Below are 13,385 nucleotides of genomic sequence, written 5' to 3' on the forward strand. Positions count from 1 at the left end.
ATAAAATGCATCTATTCCTTGTTGTTTGTAACAGAAACTAGTAGATAGAAGTGGCAATGTTTGATGCCAAATGATTAGTGCAGGCACATAAAATAAGTAACAAGGGGTTCTGTTCTGTGCAGCTGATTACTTACACTGCAACGTAACATTTTCTGTGTAGTCTGCATTCCAAACACAGTGCCGTTCCCTTGGTTACAAATTACTGTTATGCCAGTTTACTGTCAGTTCTGGAAAACATTAGCTGGCTGGAATCTGAAATAAAAAGATAATTTTTAATACCGTTACTTTACAAAAAGTTCCGTGTAGCACTGATCTATGTTCATGGGAATGTTATAATGAAAGTGGAATTTCCCATTAAATTGCTGTGATGATGCGCTCATAAATAATATGGCCATCATAACTGCGATGACTCAGAGGCAGACTAAAGCAACACCTCAGGGAAGAAACTGCGATTTAACTAAAAAGCTGAATGTTATTTTATAATGATGAGCTGCTGGATTCAACCAAACGTTGCCAATTAACTGTCTTTTCTTTTACAATCTCTCAGGTACATTTCCAGTTCACCCGTGCTGTGTTACTGAATGCTGCAGAGGAGCAGCCCTCCTACAGAGTAAGCCTTATGGTGTATGAACATAGCCCTAGCAGTGAAAGCAAGGAGGTTTGAATCAGGATGACACCATTTATTGGCTAACCTAAAAGAAAATCAATAAACTTTCGACTAATTAGCCTTCTTAACCACTTCAGCCTACAGCTCATTTTACCTTAAAGTGTAACTGTAGGGCATAAAATCAAAAATCAATTCTTTATTTGTATCTGGTAAACAAGTAATAAGGATGCTAACCAGGCAATCCAAAAGTTAAAATCACTATTATTTTTCTTGTTGATAAATGATCATTCCCCAGTTTACCTGACTCTTATTTGGTGCACACAAAATTTGGTACACAAAAAGGAAGTTCCAGGGCATGCTGGTTTGTCCTCTATTTCCACTCAGAATTAACTAATGCAGCCTAATTGGCTGAAGCCTCTTTCCCTCCTGTTTACCCCTCCCACACCCCTGTTCCTCTCTGCAGGGAGAACATTGCAATTGTGTGTTAATCGAGTAATCGCTAAAGATCCATCATGTCGGATCTTAAGCAGACGTCATGCGGCCACTGTACACATGCTGGTTTGAGTTCCGATTCTTGGCCATGGTGGTTTTTATCGTCCGCATCAGCTGAGTTCAATCCAGTGTGTGTACATAACTTTAGTAACTTTAGAGCCATATTATGTCAATGAAAGGCAACAGTTATTTCAGAATGGGCTGCAGTTTTATCTGGGTTTTTACCTTTGCATTTTATATGCAAATCATATGTAGATACTAGATACAGTTTTCAAAAGTGGTATACTCCAGGCACAAATTGCCCCAGTTTGTGTCCAAAGCATATCTTTCTAGTCCAGTTTCAATATAATGCATTAGATTTAAAGTGTTGCATTGAACGTTTTGCCTAACTTTTCTCACTGTACATTTTGCAAGGTAATATGTGAAAAAAAAAGAGTAGATGAGCAATTTGAAATTCCAGAACCAAACATAACGTTTGATAACTTAGTAATTAGAGTTGTCAAATTAGGCTTTTGTACTTAAAAAAAAAAAAAAACCTGACCTAAAGCTGAAGGAATTAGTAGGCTTTGTGGGCTGGGCTGCTAGCCTAAGTGCCATTTACTAGGGGGTGTGGCACAGACAGAAGGCTTAAAAGAGGAACTCCAGTGAAAATAATGTAATAAAAAAAGTGCTTCATTTGTACAATAATTATGTATAAATGATTTAGTCAGTGTTTGCTCATTGTAAAATCTTTCCTCTCCCCGATTTACATTCTGACATGTATTACATGGTGACATTGTTGCTGTGGGCAGGTTATCTAGCTGCTGCTAGCTGTTTTGGCCATTAGAGACAGCTGTAAGCAGCTATTTCCTGTCTGTGAACATTGTTACATTGTGGCAGTTTGCCAGGAGTACCGCGGTCCTCAGAGCTTCTTGTGGGAGGTGTTTCACCATAATATCAGTCATACAGTGCCCCCTGATGGTCTGTTTGTGAAAAGCAATATATTTCTCATGTAAAAGGGGGTATCACCTACTGATTGGGATAAAGTTAAATTCTTGGTTGGAGTTCCTCTTTAAGAAACTTGTGTCTGCAGTTGCGAAAATCAACTGGTGAAGGAGCCTCTGACCAGTAATTTAAAAGTGATTTAATTGACTAATCAAGGAATTAATACATTAGTAAAAAAACAAAAAAACAAGCTACCGTAAGTGCCTACACGGAAATTAAAGGTGATCGCTCGACTCTTTTTGGAATAACCGCAACATGAAGATTTTAATTTTGTATCACATTAACCCTTTGACTTTGTCTGACAAGATGGATTTTGGCATGACTGTATCTGTCATTAATAACCGTTGCCGATATACAAAACATCTTTTCAAAGGAACATATAGAGGAATGACTTGCCACAGGCTTGTTTTAAAAGTAATTTGCTGACTCTTGGTACTGTTTAGGGGTGTCCTAAGAGACTCTCCAGCTGTCAGACTAACCCAATCAACTGCAACAGATTCTGAAAGCACCTTCCTATGATAGTTGCTGCACTTCCCTTCTCCCCACCTTGGCCCATCAAATGTCTGAGTATTTCTCGGGATGGCCAGAGCAGGAGGAGGATGAGTAAGCATGTGCTTTCCTGAGCATTTCTTGGTTCTTGACAGTGTCTTGCAGAGGCAGCCTTTGGGGGGGGGGGGGGGGGGGGGCTAGTGGGGCGATCGCCCCCAGGCCCTGCACCTGAAGGGGGCCCAGCGGTCATGTCCAGTGTGCTCGCACTAAGAGCCCCATTCTTCCTGGTCGGGTCACGCTCAAGCCCTGACCCACTGGCACTTGCGTCCTACTTTGCGCACCCGCAGCTGGGAGTGCTTTGCACATTGACATCGTTCGCAGAGCACTCCTGGCCGTGGGCGAGCAAAATACAGCCAACCCAGCGCCAAGTTTGCGTGTGAGTTTGTGACTATCAGCCTCTCACAGGACTTAAGAGCATCATATTTTGGAATTTGCTAAACCAGTAAAGACTCTATAATACCACCAGCAGAATATATTCTAAACCATTATGGAATAAACAGGAGTCAGGCCAGCAGACACAACACATATCACCCTGTCCCAGCATTCTGTTTGTGGTGCGGAAAAGGGCTACAGATGTCTAGCTGTTTGTGTTCTGAACAGTAGTAATTAATTTATGAATACACAGATCTTCCTATTTTGTTTTATGCATAAATCAACCTCCCTTTTATTGCTTAGGTTTTTGTGTTCAACATGCTTTTTTGTACTATGCAGTTTGCATTTTTGTAATGAATTTCTGCACTGACATAAAGCTTGCCAAATGTCAAATTAAGGTTACGTGCAAGAGTATCAGCCTGAGGGGCCCAGAGGCTTTTAGGTCAGTCAGTGGATCCTGGACTGGAGATAGAGGGGGCTCGACTTAGGGATGGGTACAAACTTTGGACTCAAAAGTTTGTATCTCTACCCAGACACAGCCAGCCTAGTACACATCCCCTTCTCCCCATTCAGCCTAGCACCCATCTCCATCCAGTCTGGTAAACATCCCTAGCTCCTCAACCAGCCTTTACCTATCCTTAGCTCCCCAGCCAGCCTAGTACCCATCCCCAGCCAGCCTAGTACCCATCTGTAGCACCCCAGCCAGCTTAGTACCCATCCCTAGCTCCCCATTCAGCCTAGCACCCATCTCCATCCAGTCTGGTAAACATCCCTAGCTCCTCAGCCAGCTTGTACCTATCCCAAGCTCCCCAGCCAGCCTCTACTTATCCTTAGCTCCCAGCCAGCCTAGCACCCATCCCCAGCCAGCCTAGTACCCATCCCTAGCTCCCCATTCAGCCTAGCACCTATCTCCATGCAGTCTGGTACACAGCACTAGCTCCTCAGCCAGCTTGTGCCTATCCCAAGCTCCCCAACCAGCCTCTATCTATCCCTAGCTCCTCAGCCAGCCTCTACCTATCCTTAGCTCCCCAGCCAGCCTCTACCTATCCTTAGCTCCCCAGCCAGCCTCTACCTATCCTTAGCTCCCCAATCAGCCTAGCAACCATCCCCAGCCAGCCTAGTACCCATTTGTAGCACCCCAGCCAGCCTAGTACCCATCCCTAGCTCCCCATTCAGCCTAGCACCTATCTCCATCAAGTCTGGTAAACAGCCCTAGCTCCTCAGCCAGCCTCTACCTATCCTGAGATCCCCAGCCAGCTAGCACCCATCCCCAGCCAGCCTAGTACCCATCCCTAGCTCCCCATTCAGCCTAGCACCTATCTCCATCCAGTCTGGTAAACATCACTAGCTCCTCATCCAGCTTGTACCTATCCCAAGCTCCCCAACCAGCCTCTACCTATCCTTAGCTCCCAGCCAGCCTAGCAGCCATCCCCAGCCAGCCTGGTACCCATCTGTAGCACCCCAGCCAGCCTAGTAGTACCCATCTATAGCTCCCCAGCCAGCCTAGTACCCATCCCTAGCTCCCTAGCCAGCCTAGTACCCATCCCTAGCCCCCCAACAAGCCTAGTACCCATCCCTGGGTCACCAGCTTAGTACCTATCCCTAGCTCCCAAGCCAGCTCAGTACCCATTGCCAGTACACTGGTTGGCTTAGTGGCCTTTAAAAAACGTAATTGTTTTTAAACAATAATAAGGCGTACTGCATTAGAGGTGGACAAGTCCGTGAGCATGGTGGTATGGTACCGTATATGGCCTACACTTATGAATCTAGGCCCCGCATATGGCACTAGCCCCAGGCCCCGCGTACTCTAAGGCTGCCTCTGGTGTCTTGGCAGCTGCCACATGATGGAGATGAGGTGCTTTGTGCTCCTGGTGTCTCTAAAGGGTATCTCTCACTAGACTGTATTGTCACATAGGGACCATGTCAATTCTTTGTGTTCTATGCTTAAACATCTAGGTCAGCTACATCCCATTATTTTAAATGGTGAGACTTGATGGTTCCTTAGAAAACATACCGTACTTTTCGCCGTATAAGACGCACTTTTTCTCCCCAAAAAATGGGGAGAAAAAGTCCCTGCGTCTTATACGGCAAAGGCAGGGAATCCCCGACTTACGAACGCCCGCCGATACGAACCGCGACCCGCCGTCGGGGATTCCCTGCCTGTGCGTCCTGCTGTGGCCTCTCCTCCCCCTCCTTGCTTGCCCCCCTCCTCGTGTCACCAACGTGTGCGCTCAGGCCCCCCTACTTGAGAAGCGGCAGCTGCTTACCTCCTCCATCTTGCCCGCGGCGATTGAAGACATCCGGCTCCTGTGGGCGGCTTCCTCTAGTGCCGGCTTGTAATGACGCATCATCGATGACGCGTCATTACAAGCCGGCACTAGAGGAAGCTGCCCGACAGAAGCCGGATGTCTTCAATCGCCGCGGGCAAGATGGAGGAGGTAAGCAGCTGCCGCTTCTCAATTAGAGGGGGACCCGACGAGAACACACAGGGGGGACACGAGGAGGGGGGCAAGCAGGGGGGACCCGGCGATCACACACGGGGGCAGAAACACGGGGGGCAGACAGACACATGAGGGACAGAAACCTGGTGGCTGACACATGGGGGACAGAAACCTGGGGGCAGACACATGGGGGCAGACAGCTGGGGGCAGACACATGGGGGACAGAAACCTGGTGGCAGACACATGGGGGACAGAAACCTGGGGGCAGACAGCTGAGGGCAGACAGCAGACACATGGGGGCAGACACATGGGGGCAGACAGCAGGCACATGGGGGCAGACAGCAAGCACATGGGGGCAGACAGCAGGCACATGGGGGCAGACAGCAGGCACATGGGGCAGACAGCAGGCACATGGGGGCAGACAGCAGGCACATGGGGCAGACAGCAGGCACATGGGGCAGACAGCAGGCACATGGGGGCAGACACATGGGGGCAGGCACATGGGGCAGACAGCAGGCACATGGGGGCAGACAGCAGGCACATGGGGGCAGACAGCAGGCACATGGGGGCAGGCACATGGGGCAGACAGCATGCACATGGGGCAGGCACATGGGGGCAGACAGCAGACACATGGCGGCAGACAGCAGGACACTGGGGGAAGACAGCAGGACGCTGGGGGCAGACAGCAGACACATGGCGGCAGACAGCAGGACACTGGGGGAAGACAGCAGGACGCTGGGGGCAGGTAGCAGGACACTGGGGGCAGACAGCAGGACACTGGGGGCAGACAGCAGGACACAGGAGGACACCATTTGGTGAAGGTCATGTACAAGACGCTCCTAAAATATGGACGCTCCAAGTTTAGTTTATATCTTTTTTTCCCTGGAATTTGCCCTCTAAACCTGGGTGCGTCTTATATTCCGGAGCGTCTTATACGGCGCGAAATACGGTAGCTGGTTGATATGTGTGTGCGTGGGTTCCCTTTGTTTAAACGTTAACCCCAATTGCACCCACTGGAATTCAAGTTCCATGAAGCGTCTGCTTGCTTCCTGAGTGGTGCAGATAGTATAGGGCCTAACTTGAATGAGGAAGCCTTGACATTTGGTAAATTGGCTTAATTCTTAAAACTAATTTTCTTCCATTTCTTTTCTCTTCAATGTTTTTTTTTAATTGCTGTCAGTGTTACAGATTACTTGATGTATGGTTAGGAGTGCATTGGTTTACACCTAGGGAAGCCCCAGTGGTGTCCTTCTTTTATTATTATTTAGTATTTACCAGTATATAGCGCTGACATTTTCCACAGAGCATACACAGTCTTGTCATTAACTGTCCACAGAGGGACTTAAAGGGGCACTATGGCGATTTTTTTTTTAATTTAAAACATGTTCAAACAGACAAATAAGTATGTTTTTTTTTCCAGAGTAAAATGAGCCATAAATGACTTTTCTCCTATGTTGCTGTCACTTACAGTAAGTAATAGAAATGTGACAGAAGCGACAGGTTTTGTACTAGTCCATCTCTTTATAGGGGATTCTCAGCAAGGCTTTTATTCTTTTATAAAAATATTCCCTAAAAAGCATTTAAACAGTGATGCTGGCCAGCTTCCCTGCTCACTACACAGTTTTTTGGCAGTTGGACAGAGCAAACTTGTCACTTCTGTCAGATTTCTACTACCTACAGTCCTGGCCAAAAGTTTTGAGACTGACAAAAATATTGGAAATTAGAAAAGTTGGTTAAGTGAAATTAGTTAAGTTTTCATGATAGAAATTTGCATATACTCCAGAATGTTACGAAGAGTGTTCAGATGAATTGCTTAGTCCTTTGCCATGAAAATTAACTGAATCCCAAAAAAACCTTTCCACTGCATTTCATTGCTGTCATTAAAGCGGAACTCCAGTGAAAATAATGTAATAAAAAAAGTGCTTCATTTTTATAATTATGTATAAATGATTTAGTCAGTGTTTGCCCGTTGTAAAATCTTTTAAATCCCTGATTTACATTCTGACATTTATTACATGGTGACATTTTTACTGTTGGCAGGTGATGTAGCTGCTGCATGCTTTTTTGGCAGTTGGAAAGAGCTGTAAACAGCTATTTCCCACAATGCAACAAGGTTCACAGACAGGAAACTGCCAGGAGTACCACTGTCCTCAGAGTTTCTTGTGGGAGGGGTTTCACCACATTATCAGTCATACAGCGCCCCCTGATGGTCTGTTTGTGAAAAGGAATAGAATTCTCATGTAAAAGGGGGTATCAGCTACTGATTGGGATAAAGTTCAATTATTGGTCGGAGTTTCTGAGACCATTTCAGTAATCGTCTTGTTAACTCAGGTGAGAATGTTGACGAGCACAAGGCTGGAGATCATTGTCAGGCGATTGGGTTAGAATGGCAGACTTGACATGTTAAAAGAAGGGTGATGCTTGAAATCATTGATCTTCCATTGTTAACCATGGTGACCAGCAAAGAAACGCATGCGGCCATCATTGCGTTGCATAAAAATGGCTTCATAAGGTGTCATAGAGAAAAGATACACAAAAACGTTGGCACTGCAGTCGCTGTCCTCTTATGAGGAGAGGGGAGGGGACAGCACTGTCACACACAGCCGAGTATGAATGGTGCAAATCTTCAGCGTGCTCAGACATGAGATAAGTCTAAATGCAGGAAGGAGGAGAAAAGCGCCGGCAGTGCTGTCATTCACTTTATTCATAGATCCATCATAATGAACATATTAAAACATACATATGTAGCAAAAGTGGCACATACCCAGAGTGGACGTGGATGAGGTGCGGTGGGTGTAGAGGATGAAGAACCTTACGGCCGTTTCGCGCTATGCGCTTCTACGGAGGCTGCATCGCTTTTCTCCTCCTTCCTGCATAAAAATGGCTTCACAGGCAAGGATATTGTGGCTACTAAGATTGCACATAAATCAACAATTTATAGGATCATCAAGAAATTCAAGGAAAGATCTTCAATTCTTGTTAATAAGGCTTCAGGGCATCCAAGAAAGTCCAGCAAGTGCCAGGATCGTCTCCTACAGAGGATTCAGCTGCGGGATCGGAGTGCAACCAGTGCAGAGGTTTCTTAGGAATGACTGCAGGAAGGTGTAAGCGCATCGGCACGCACAGTGAGGCGAAGACTTTTGGAAGATGGCCTGGTGTCAGGAAGGGCAGCAAAGAGGACACTTCTCTCCCATAAATACATCAGGGACAGATTGATCTTCTGCAGAAAGTATGGTGAATGGACTACTGAGGACTGGGGCAAAGTTATATTCTCCGATTAATCCCTTTTCTGATTGTTTGGGGCTTCTGGAAAAAGGCTTGTCAGGAGAAGAAAAATTGAGCGCTACCATCAGTCCTGTGTCATGCCAACAGTAAAGCATCCTGAGACCATTCATGTGTGGGGTTGCTTCTCATCCAAGGGAGTGGGCTCACTCACAATTTTGCCAAAAAACACAGCCATGAATAAAGAATGGTACCAAAACACCCTCCAACAGCAACTTCTTCCAACAATCCAACAACAATTTGGTGAGGTACAATGCATTTTCAAAAAAAAAAAACAATGCTTTTTCCAGCATGATGGAGCACCGTGTCATAAGGCAAAAGTTATAACTAAGTGGCTCGGGGACAAAAACGTTGAAATTTTGGGTCCACGACCTGGAAACTCCCCAGATCTTAATCCCATTAATTACTTGTGGTCTTTCCTCAAGAGGCGGGTGAAAAAACAAAAAACAACTAATTCGGAGAAACTCAAAGAAGTGATTATGAAAAAATGGGTTGCTATCGGTCAGGATTTGGCCCAGAAGTTGATTGAGAGCATGCCCAGTTGAATTGCAGAGGTCCTGAAAAGGAAGGGTTAACACTGCAAATACTGACTCTTTGCATAAATCTCATGTAATTGTCAATAAAAGCCTTTGAAACGTATGAAGTGCTTATAATTATATTTCAGTGCATCACATAAACAACTGAAACAAAGATCTAAAAGCAGTTTAGCAGCAAAGTTTGTGAAAACTTTTGGCCAGGACTGTACTGTAAGTGACAGCAACATAGGAGAGAAGTAATTTATGGCTCATTTTACTCTGGAAAAAAAACATACTTCTTATTTGTTTATGTTTGCACATATTTTACATTTTACCATTTTTCGCCAGTGCCCCTTTAACAATTTAAGGTACTTATCCGTTAGCCGGGCGCATCCGGAAGGTGGCGCAAATTACTATTCCCCCTCCAGGCCGACATGGATAGTAGGGAAAGATGTAACTCTGGTGGGGTTTTGTCGCCACCTAGAGGATGCGCCCGGCTAACGGATAAGTACCCAATTTAATCTTTACCGTAGTCATATGGTCATCGTAGTCTAGGGAAAATTTAGGAGAAAGCCAACTAACTTAGCTGTATGTTTCTGGAATGTGGGAGGAAACTGGTGTGCCCAGAGAAAAACCACGCAGATATAAAAAGAGCATACTAACTCCATGCAAAAAGTGCCCTGGCTGAGATCCAGTGCTGAAAGGCAAGACTACTATCCTATACACCCCTGCATCGCTACCAGAACACTGGACATATAACTGCTATGGACAGAAAGGATCACATGAACTCTTAGCTGAAAGTACCCACACGTTACTTGATTTTGCCTCGAACTATTAAACGATTGACTTTATTGGGTGATCAACTACAGTGTGGTTGATTGAAAGTCGTTTGATTAGTGGCCCACACACTAAAAGCCAGATCTTATGTGATTCTCCTTCACTAATTGATCTGAATGATGTTGTGCCACCATGCTCTGAAACCAAAAATTCTGTGTGAATCTAAATCATATAAACAGTAGCCGACTCCTTTCGACCAATATTGCCCATTCTGCCTGATCAAGTATATTGGTCGGCCGGTGCGAGTCCCCGGGTCCCTGCAGTCTCTAATTTCTTCCAATGTCCTCCTCCATCTTCACTTTACTTCCTGTCCCATCCTGTGACAAGCAAAAAGTTCAAACAGAGCTCCCTTGCCCTTCTCACAGGACGGGACAGGAAGTGAAGAGAAGACAGAGAAGATGACGGAAGAAGTGAGAAACTGCGGGGATCTGGGGACTCGCACCGGCCGGACAGGTGAGGTATTGCTGCGTCGGTCGTCACCGTACCAAACGCCGCTAACGACGCACTCCCAACCTGCCGGCGATCTAATTAACTCTTCCGCCTGGACAGATCGGGTGGAAATCTATTGGTTAACATTTGTGTTAACGATTTCACAGCAGATTCGGATATCAGACATAGTAGTAGCTAGCCAGCAGCTGATTCATTGTACACAGCTTCTGTTTGATTGCAAATTTGATTTGCATGCCGCTGCCTCCACTCCCCAGGTGAGAGAAGATTTGCTGATTAGAGGAAGTCTCTGCTCTATGCTGGGAAAGATGTTTGTTAGGATGTCTGGTGTTCCGTTTTAGCTCAGCTGGAATATTTCTAGAATAGAATTACGGATTGACTATCTTACTGATTGATTTTACTTGTTGATGCCAGTTAAATTATGTTTACCCTCCCATATTTCATATATGTGGCCAAACATGGAGTCTCGCTGCTATTCTACTGTTTCTTTACTTTAAACCTTTTCTTTCTTTCTTGCTGACCCACCGCTGACACCTCCGCAGAGATCCATCATGTGTAATCTCTCTTGTTCTGCACCATTCTCAGTAGCGGCCCTGCATCCTTATCCACATCTTTCAACGAACACATTGACTCCTGTCACGTCTAAATTGGTATATCTCCACTTTATCATTTAGCTTTAGCTGAGCAGCATTCAAGGTTAACTTCATCTAGCCCACATTCTTACAAAGAACTTCTCTGGGGGTCTCTGTGCCAGCACTCCCCTACACAAAGTATATTATATTGAGCCCCCCCCCCTCTCCCCTCCAGTGCATACCAACAGAGGTTGAATGTATGTGAATGGTTGCGGGGATGATATATGAAGAAACATGAGGATTTAGTTAGGAGGGATTGTGCCAGACAAAAGATGAATTTACAGTAAATGGATTTATGGAGCCATGGCTTAATTTATGGGTAAAACTCATAAACAGATATAAAGTCTGTGTACCAGCCTGTGATCGGGATCAAATTGTTTTCAGGTTAGTACAGTTAATCCATATCAGTAGTGGCCAAGTAGTTAGAACTGGACTCCAGGCATTTGTGAAGCGCCAATTTAATCTTCTTGTGCTTCCATCACAGAAAAGTTCACTTATGCTTATATTAAATCAACCCCAGGATGCCCTCTGACCAGAAAAGTAATTATAGATTAACCATGTTTTTGCTTCCGTGAAGAGATCAGAGAACCCCCTGACTACCTATAATTTATAAACGCTTCCCCATTATCAGAGGTCTGTATGTGCCAGGTTCCTCTGCTCTCCCTCCACCCTCCTAACAAGACATGGCTGACCTCGACAAAGTGGGGTGTTCAGTGGCGTAGCTACAAACCTCTGGGCCCCGATGCGGAATCTGGATGTGGCTCCCCCCCCGGCAACAACAGCCCCCCTCCCCCGGCAACACCCGACACACACACATATCCGAATCCCTATAGCCAGCTAAAGGTCCCCCCAGTATAGGTAGCCAGGCATAGGTAAGCCAGTATAGTTGCCCCCGGTATAGGTTAGCCAGGTAGGTGCCTCCAGCATAGGTAGCCAGTATAGTTGCCCCCAGTATAGGTTAGATAGGCAGGCACCGCCGGTATAAGTTAGATAGATAGGTGCCCCCAGTACAGGTTAGCTAGGTGGGTGCCTCTAATATAGGTAGCCAGAATAGTTGCCCCCAGCATAGGTTAGATAGGTAGGTGCCCCCAATATAGGTTAGTTAGGTAGGTGCCTCCAATATAGGTAGCCAGTATAGTTGCCACCTGTATAGGCTAGCTAGGTGCCCCGAATACAGGTTAGATAAGTAAGTGCCTCCAGTATAGGTTAGATAGGTAGGTGCCCCCCAGTATGGGTTAGATTAGGTAGCTGCCCCCCAGTATAGGTTAGATGAGGTAGCTGCCCCCAGTATAGGTTAGATGAGGTAGGTGCCCCCCAGTATAAGGTTAGATGAGGTAGGTGCCCCCCAGTATAGGTTAGATAAGGTAGCTGCCCCCCAGTATATGTTAGATAGGTAGCTGCCCCCCAGTATAGGTTAGATGAGGTAGGTGCCCCCCAGTATAAGGTTAGATGAGGAAGGTGCCCCCCAGTATAGGTTAGATTAGGTAGGTGCCCCCAGTATAGGTTAGATTAGGTAGGTGCCCCCCAGTATAGGTTAGATTAGGTAGCTGCCCCCCAGGATAGATTAGGTAGCTGCCCCCCAGGATAGATTAGGTAGCTGCCCCCCAGGATAGATTAGGTAGCTGCCCCCCAGGATAGGTTAGAGTAGGTAGCTGCCCCCCATGAGAGGTTAGAGTAGGTAGCTGCCCCCCAGGATAGGTTAGAGTAGGTAGCTGCCCCCCAGGATAGGTTAGGTAGCTGCCCCCAGGATAGATTAGGTAGCTGCCCCCCAGGATAGATTAGGTAGCTGCCCCCCAGGATAGGTTAGATTAGGTAGCTGCCCCCCAGGATAGGTTAGATTAGGTAGCTGCCCCCCCCCCCAGGATAGGTTAGGTAGGTAGCTGCCCCCCCAGGATAGGTTAGGTAGCTGCCCCCCCCAGGATAGATTAGATAGCTGCCCCCCCAGGATAGGTTAGGTAGCTGCCCCCCCAGGATAGCTTATATTAGGTAGCTACCCCCCCCCCCCAGGATAGGTTAGGTAGGTAGCTGCCCCCCCAGGATAGGTTAGGTAGGTAGCTGCCCCCCCAGGATAGGTTAGATTAGGTAGCTGCCCCCCCCCAGGATAGGTTAGGTAGGTAGATGCCCCCCCCCACCGGGTAGGTTAGGTAGGCAGCTGCCCCCGCCCCCCCAGGATAGATTAGGTAGCTGCCCCCCCAGGATAGGTTAGGTAGCTGCGCCCCCCCCCAGG

General features: G+C 46.6%; 1 protein-coding gene across 11 annotated transcripts in view; it reads left to right on the forward strand.

Annotated features, from left to right (window-relative positions):
- THRA (thyroid hormone receptor alpha) overlaps positions 1–13,385 on the forward strand; it is a 1,122,562-nt gene that overhangs the window by 171,189 nt on the left and 937,988 nt on the right. For 10 of the 11 annotated variants that reach the window (XM_068262452.1, XM_068262453.1, XM_068262433.1 and 7 more), the window contains one exon: positions 548–610. The exons of the other annotated variant lie outside the window; for it this stretch is intronic. The gene's annotated coding sequence lies outside the window, so the exon portion shown is untranslated. The remainder of the gene's footprint in view (positions 1–547; positions 611–13,385) is intronic. 11 annotated transcript variants of the gene reach the window in all.

Source organism: Hyperolius riggenbachi, chromosome 12, assembly GCF_040937935.1.
Source record: "Hyperolius riggenbachi isolate aHypRig1 chromosome 12, aHypRig1.pri, whole genome shotgun sequence".
NCBI classification, from domain to species: Eukaryota; Metazoa; Chordata; class Amphibia; order Anura; family Hyperoliidae; genus Hyperolius; species Hyperolius riggenbachi.